This window comes from Meleagris gallopavo, chromosome 13 (genome assembly GCF_000146605.3).
Source record: "Meleagris gallopavo isolate NT-WF06-2002-E0010 breed Aviagen turkey brand Nicholas breeding stock chromosome 13, Turkey_5.1, whole genome shotgun sequence".
NCBI lineage: Eukaryota > Metazoa > Chordata > Aves > Galliformes > Phasianidae > Meleagris > Meleagris gallopavo.
Genome location: NC_015023.2, coordinates 11166407 through 11173491, shown reverse-complemented (window position 1 = coordinate 11173491; position 7085 = coordinate 11166407). Strand labels below are relative to the sequence as shown.

At 47.7% G+C, this 7085-nt stretch overlaps 1 long non-coding RNA gene across 2 annotated transcripts; it reads left to right on the top strand.

Annotated features, from left to right (window-relative positions):
• Window positions 1-27: 27 nt before the first annotated feature.
• Window positions 28-7069, top strand: LOC104912989. 2 transcript variants are annotated; one of them, XR_795063.3, is made up of 6 exons: window positions 28-1169; window positions 1274-1338; window positions 3554-3675; window positions 3819-3915; window positions 5211-5417; window positions 6251-7069. It is a non-coding gene; the product is annotated as an uncharacterized LOC104912989 (long non-coding RNA). The 2 variants fall into 2 exon arrangements; XR_002119316.2 differs by having other exon boundaries at window positions 3819-5417.
• Window positions 7070-7085: the final 16 nt, after the last annotated feature.

The window sequence follows — 7085 nt, the reverse complement described above, 5'->3', positions numbered from 1 at the left end:
TTTCCTTTCTCTTGGAGAAGTGTCTCATTCACTTTTTGCAGCTGTCCTGACTCTCCCATTATCATTATAGTGAAGCAATGTGGCAATTACAGGGCTGGCCACCCCCAGGAGGAGGATGTGCTCCACTGGCTTTTAAAGAGTGTGCAGCACTGCACTCTGTGCTCATCTCCAAAGCTTTTCCCTTCTCCTGAAATGGGTTTTATTGCTCTACCATTCCAAGTGTTTGTGCAGACAGGAAACATCTAGGTAGTGGACTGGTTTCAGGAAACTTCAGTTCTCTGAATCTCCTTTGGATGGTATGTGGCTCCACACATTCTTCCTTCCCTCTTCTTTCCCCTCAAAGGATACTTTCTGAACTGAGCATATCAGAGGTGGTGTAAAAACATTGATTGCTTTGGTGCTGAAGTACTGAACAAGGACAGAGGAACAACTGATGTTTTGGGTTTTTTTTTTTCTTGGAGATTTGACCCTATGGGGAGCCACCTCTTCAGAAGGGATGGTGGCATTGGGGTCTGAGTGCTGTCAGCCCTTGGCCATGTCCTGGGTTTGTCAGGCTGTGTCACAACTGGCTTTCGTCCCCCCAGCCTGACTCTGGAGCTGGGTTTGCTGCAGGACATCCAGCTGGGTCTGAGCTAACAAGGAAGGGTTTGTGGTCCAGCTCTGATCCTGTTGAAGCCACTCATGTTGCCAGTTCAAAACCCAACCCTAATGCTGGGGCTGAATCAGACCAGCAGGCTTTCACTGCAGAGAACAGGGTGTTTACAAGCTAATGCCTAATCCTATGGGCAACCTCAGAGCCATTTCTTTGGTAACTTGCAGGAAATATTCTGTTTTGGGTTTTGTGTAAGGTGGTATAAAGCAATCCCATGCAGCTGGAGGCCAGAAGGAAGGTGTTTGGGGGCTCCTGTGGCAGCTGTCTTGCTGTTGTAGCAGTGGGTTCCATTTCTGTGTTTTGTTTCAGAATACTTTAACAAAAACATTCTTTGTATTTCCTTTCCTCTGAGGTGAGAGAATTCCTGGAAATATCAGGTCCTGGTAGAACTGAGGAGCATTTCGTCAGTCTTTTTCCCTGAACTGGGTTGAGTGCAGCTTGCAGAACATCTGGTCCTGGGGGCACCAATACAATCAGTCTGGGAAGATTCCTGGCACTGGGCTGGGCTGCAGCACAGGTATGGAGGGAGATGCTGGTTGTTGGGGTAGGCTGACTTGCCCTTTTTTTCCCCAATGGTTCTGTGCTCCGTATACCAACTAACAAGCTATTTTCTGTTGGCAGAGCTTGAGGACCCATCCGCCCATATTCCCAGATGAAGCCATAGGAGCCCCTTGCTACGAGCTGCAGTGAGCTCTGCTGTATTTTGACAGCGTTTGACATTTCCCAGACAATTATTAAATCTGCCAATTGAAGATATTTAACGCTCTCCTTCCAGCAGTGGTGCTTATAAACCTTGGTTTGCCCTTCAAAGAACTGTTAGTTAAAGCTTCTACGTTTTGTCACTTGCCAAATGCCACCAGTGAAGCTCTGCTTTCATTGCTTTGGGCATTTACACGTTGCCTTTAATTAGGACATGTGCTTTTGTGGCCAGGGGCTGATTGGCAGCTCTGTACTGACGAAGTCCAGGAGAAAAATAGATGGTGTACTGTATTATTTGTTATACTGGAAGGAGTGGGTTTTTTAGCCCAGCTACCTTTGTGCACATCCTTTGGGAGGGGGGATGCAAGGCCTCAGAATCCAGCTTCCTTCGTGAGTTTTTAAAGCATGAACTCTTAAAGGTTAAAATACCTCTGGCAATATGGATCAATACGTGGGGATTTAAGAGTGCTCTAAATTAAGCAGACAAATGAGTTAAACTGCATTTAGCTAATTCCCTGGCTGTGAATAACCCAGCCAGTCCTGAGCCTCAGCTGGAGACATCTGAGGCTGTCTGGTATTTATAGCAGAGATCTCAGACTTCCTTGGATGTGGTTGGGCTGCAAGTTACGGTTTTATGGACCAGAAGGTGGGAGGCACTTTTAAGTGGCCTCTTTTAGTGCAGATCTGAGACTTTTGCTTCTGTCCTAGACTTCAGACAGTGGCTTTCACAAGGGTCCCATCTTGGGTCTGTTTTTCTCCTTAAGACACAGCTTTGCTCTGCCAAGTCTCTGTGAATTAGGACAACCTTTACTGTAGATCTGTAGATGTATCCCTCTAGGAAGCTGTATTCTATGAGGATACGGGGCAGGCTTAAAAATAGTTCAACGTTCCATTAATTACTCAGTAGGAAAGCAGCTGTGTGAATAGCTGAGCAGCAGCTCTGGTTGGGTGTTGGCCCTGCAAGGAATGCCTGTTGTTTAATCTGAAGGGCTGCTGTAGGCAATCTTCCTGCAAGCAAGAATCTTCCGAGTGGCTGAGATTTGCAGGTTCCTAATCAGAGGAAAGGCTGTCCCAGCCAAATCAGAGCTGGACTCCTGATTGCATCCTGATAGGGAAGATTACTCATCCAGTGGAAAAGAGCTACTGTTTTATTGAGGGTTTTGGCATATGTTAGCTGAGCATCTCTAGGCACTCAGTGCTTCAGCTCTGCTTTTTGGAGCCCGTGAGCTGGGTTTGCCTGATTCTAAGGAATATTACCTGCTTTCTGATGAGGCTGAGCGCCCTGTAATCCCATGTATTATACAGACTGATAGAGGAACTCAGAACAGCCCTGTGGAGAAATATTTGGGGTCCTGGTGGGTGAAAAGCTGGACATGAGCCAGAGGTGTGTGCTTGCAGCCTGGAAAGCCAACAGCATCATGGACTACGTCAGCAGAGGGGTGGCATTGGGTGGGGAGCAGACTGACCCCTCTCACTCTGCCCTCATGAGGCCCTATCTGGAGTACTGTGTCCAAGCCTGGGACCTCCGGTGGGAGGGATGTGGAGCTGTTGGAGCAGGTCCAGAGAGGGCCACACATGCTCATAGGGCTGGAGAACCTCTCCTCTGAAGAAAGGCTGAGGGGTTGGGTTTGTTTAGCTTGGAGAAGAGAAGGCTCTGAGGAGACCTCACTGCTGCCTTCCTGTTCTTGAGGGAGCTTACAAGCAGGAGGGAGACTGACTTTTTACACACTCCTACAGTGACAGGACAAGGGGGAATGGCTTTAAACTAACAGAGAGGAGATCTAGGTTCGATGTCAGGAAGAAATATTTTACTTGAGGGCAGTGAGACCCTGGAACAACTGCCCAGAGCTGTGGGTACCCCATCCCTGGAGGTGCCCAAGGCTGTGGATGGAGCCTTGGGCAGCCTCAGCAAGGGGTTAGGGATCCAGCCCATGGTGGGGGTTTGGGACTGGATGATCTTTAAGGTCCCCTCCAACCTAAGCCATTCAGTGGTATGTTTCTGTGATTTCTACTATTTCTTCCCTTGTTTGGCTTGGGTGCTTCAGGAAGCCCTTTTTTTCAGCTAATTTAACACATGCCTCATCAAGTTGTCTGGGATACTGGCATCTGTTGTTTCCTGGCTGAATCCCTCTGGTTTGTATCAGTAGCTGCCCTTATGGATGCCCATCTCTGACTTGTTCTTTTTGTTTCCTTATTTGTTAGCTGAACACAATGGGGGGGAAGTCAGTGCTACAGTCAACCTCCTCCTACCACTGCAAGGAGCAACAGGTGGTTTTTGTGATGGCGTATTTTGAGAGACCAGAACTTGAAGTCGTACTACACAGGTAAGTGACTTGAACTGGGATTTGCCCTTGATGTTCCTGCTCCAAGGATCACCTTTATTTTTCTTGGTAAAGGGAACAAGCACAAAGATGTACCTCAATGTAGGAAAAGAAAAATCAAACTCTTCCTTGTGTGTTTGTTACAGAGGCAGTGAAGCTTGAATCGGAAACGTGCTGAACCTTCTTCCTCTCACTGGGACACGCTTTGTGTTTGCAGCCAGTTCCTTCAGGGCAGAGGGAAAGGTTTGCTGTGATAGTACACTGGATTAACTAACCCATACCATGCCTGCTGCTGCAACTCAGATTCTAGCTCTTCCTCTAAACAGTGGCACTTGCTGTTCTTTTACCAACTGTAGGTTGTTCTTAGCTATCATAGCCTTGGTTGTTCTTCCATCCCAGCACCCAGCTTCTTTAACAAGTACATAACTGATGTCTTCTCTGCCTGTCATTCTCTGACATGCTCTCTGTGCAGAGTGCTGATCCAGCCGTGCCCCCTGAGGACTGAGCTTTGTGCTAATGGATTGCAAGGCTGTGAAGAAGAGGTACATATTGTATTCCATTGCAGGGGCAGTGTAGCTTGCTCAGCAATGGAGGAGCAATGAGAAAAATCCATTTGGACCATCCAGCCTTGGTCTGACTCACGCCAGAGCTGCCCTGCATCTTCATCTCCTAGCTGCAGGGCAGGCTGTAGGTTCTCAAGCAGCTCCAGACTACAGAAGGGCAGGGACAAAATTGGTGCAGTACTGAGGGCTGGTGCTGCTGCCCCAGGTTTCAGCTGATGTCTGTGCAGTACCTGAAGTGAAACTCAGCCTCGGTGCCTGCCCCAGCTTCCAAAAAGGCTCCTTTCTTCTTTCCGTGGGATTATTGGTTCATTGCTCACACACGAGGTGGATGCTCTCAGTGCCTTTCAGTTAAACACAGGCTTCCCTCTTTGGTACAAAGCAGCTGGCAATTTTGTCTCGGCTGATAGTTCAACAGATGGCTGCTTAAAAACAGAAAGCAATCAAAGCAGGAGACTTTCTTCTTCTCTTCAAGGACTGTGCTGAGGTCAGCTTCCAGAACAATGCAGGATGTTTCAGCTATGGCACAGGGTCCAAAAGGACAGATGTGTGTATCTGGAAATTTTAGAGGCAGATAGAGGCTTATGTGACCTGAAAGTTTGGGAATTTCCATCCTGGAAGATATTTAACAGAGTATGCAATCATGTTTAACTTTGAAATTGGCCCCCTTTCTAATAGGGGATGGGTTGATTGTTGGACTTAGAGGTCTTTTCCAATCTGAATGGTTCTCTTGAAGAGCAGCTGTTTCAGGCTCACCTGGATTATCACCATAACGAGTGGGGTTTCTTTTGGGAAAACATCCCCAGGAGAGATTGCATTTGCTATCTGACCCTTGTTTGTGTTTTGTGCCAGCTGTTTGTGCCAGAAGCCTTGAAATTGTGCCGTGGGCTCAAAGGGACAGTTAAATCAAGGAGGATGAGCACAGGATTAGTTCCCAGGGTGACAGGATGTGTGCAAGGATGTGTTATGTTCTCTCAGCTTTTTTCAGAAAACAAACGAGCTTTGTTGTGAGCCAGGAATAGCAGGATGAACGATGGATGCTTCTGGAAGGTGATGTGCCTTCAGAGCTCTCTGCAAATGCTACCAGTTTGTCTCCTGCCCTGCAAATGCTGCCTGTTTGGACGGAGCAATACTGCTGTCCTGGAGGAATCCTCAGCACTGAGTGCCTTTCAGCTGGCTGTGCTGGTGAGATAAAAAAAAAAAAAAAAAAAAGGGGGACAGCCCCATGTGCAGGGACTGTAGCTGGTAGGGAAAGGAAGCACAGTGTGGAAAGGCTGCTCTCTCCTGAGTTCAGGGCAGGGGTGGACAGTGTGTCCAATGAGGCAGAAAAGCTTCCTGTGCAGCAGAGAGGAGCGAAGCTCAGCCCAGGGACCACAGCTGCCATCCTAGATTGTGATGTCCTGTCTGAAAGGAGGCTTGTTATCTAATCCCTCTGTCTGGGAGGGAGGGCTTGCAAGCTAGTGGAGGAGGGAGCTAAGCTCTACACACAGCTGGAGCCTTCCAGAGTAGCCTGCATTGCTGTCACTGCTTCTGCTGTGCAGAAGTGTTGCTTGCAGGCTGGCTTCTTGACCATTCTCATCACTGTCCAGATCTCCTTAAGGAGATTCATCAGCTCCCTTTGCAGCCCAGCTATCCTTGTGAGGGTTTAGTGTAAATAACTTGGTTAATTCCAAATGTGTCTTTAAATGAGATATTGTTTGTTAAAGGAGTTCTGGTGAGACCAGCCAGAAGAAAAAAAAAAAGATTTCCAAGCAGATTTAGAAACTGTCTTCCATAAGAAAATTAAGCTTAAACCATCTTTCTGTGAACAGCCCAGCAATGTGAACCTGGCTGGGAGAGATTAGCATCCAGATCCTAATTAAAGGGGCAACAGCAGCTGGGGATAGTTAGAAGAAGGCAGCTGCCTTGAAGCTGTGCTGAAGGGAAGCTGTAGACCTGTGTTTCTTTAAGTTCATCAGTGAATACCTCTAGAAAGTGTTGGTGTAGTTTTAATTTGCCCTGCTGTGTTTTTCTTTTAGAGGTGATGCTGAGGGCTGATGGTACCAGCTGGATGCTCAGTGCCCTTCCCTTGCCCTTTCCTTCAGGGCTTAGGGGTGAGTGACCAAGGTAGGAGACAAGCAGCTGGGCATCTCACTCTCCACATCATACCCCAAGCCTGGATTATGACTCCGTGTGTCCCCTGTGGGGCAGGAACCTGCATGTAGGCAGCTGCCAGAGGAAAGCTGATGCCTGGTAAGCTTGGATCTTAATTTTCATGCACAATACAATCGGCATCTCAGCTCTGTTCAGGACTGCAGCAAGCATATGTTTCAATACACTGATAGAGTCAGCGTGCTTTAAGAATATGGACAAGATAAGGCGTCTCAGTTATACCTATTCTTCCCATCTAGTTTGTCTAGTGAAAGGCAGCATGTTCTATGAAAAAGCTTATTCCATATGTTGCCAAAGCACTGAGCTGATCAGGCATTACAAGGGGAGAGGGGAGATGAGCTCTGTAGCACTCACACACGGTGAGTGTGAGTTGTTCAGTAGCCCTTGTGACTTTGCCTTTTCTCTAATGATTGTTGCAGGGCTTGCCTCCCAAGGAAATTGAGTCCCACTGTGGGATCAGTCAGGTTGCCTGGTCCCTGGCACAGCTGTAATTAGATCTGCGCAAGCTTCTGACATTTGCTGTCATCCTTGGTCCATCTTACATGCTGCACTGCCTTTGGCATGGGAGAGAGATTTTTTTCTTGTAAGAAATAGAGAAACTGAGTATGGAAATGGGTGTTTTTCCTGCTGTGGAAGCTAGGAATGAAGACCTGGGATAGGTCTGGTGGAGGTGAAGACATCCCCCTCCTTCCTCTCCCCCCC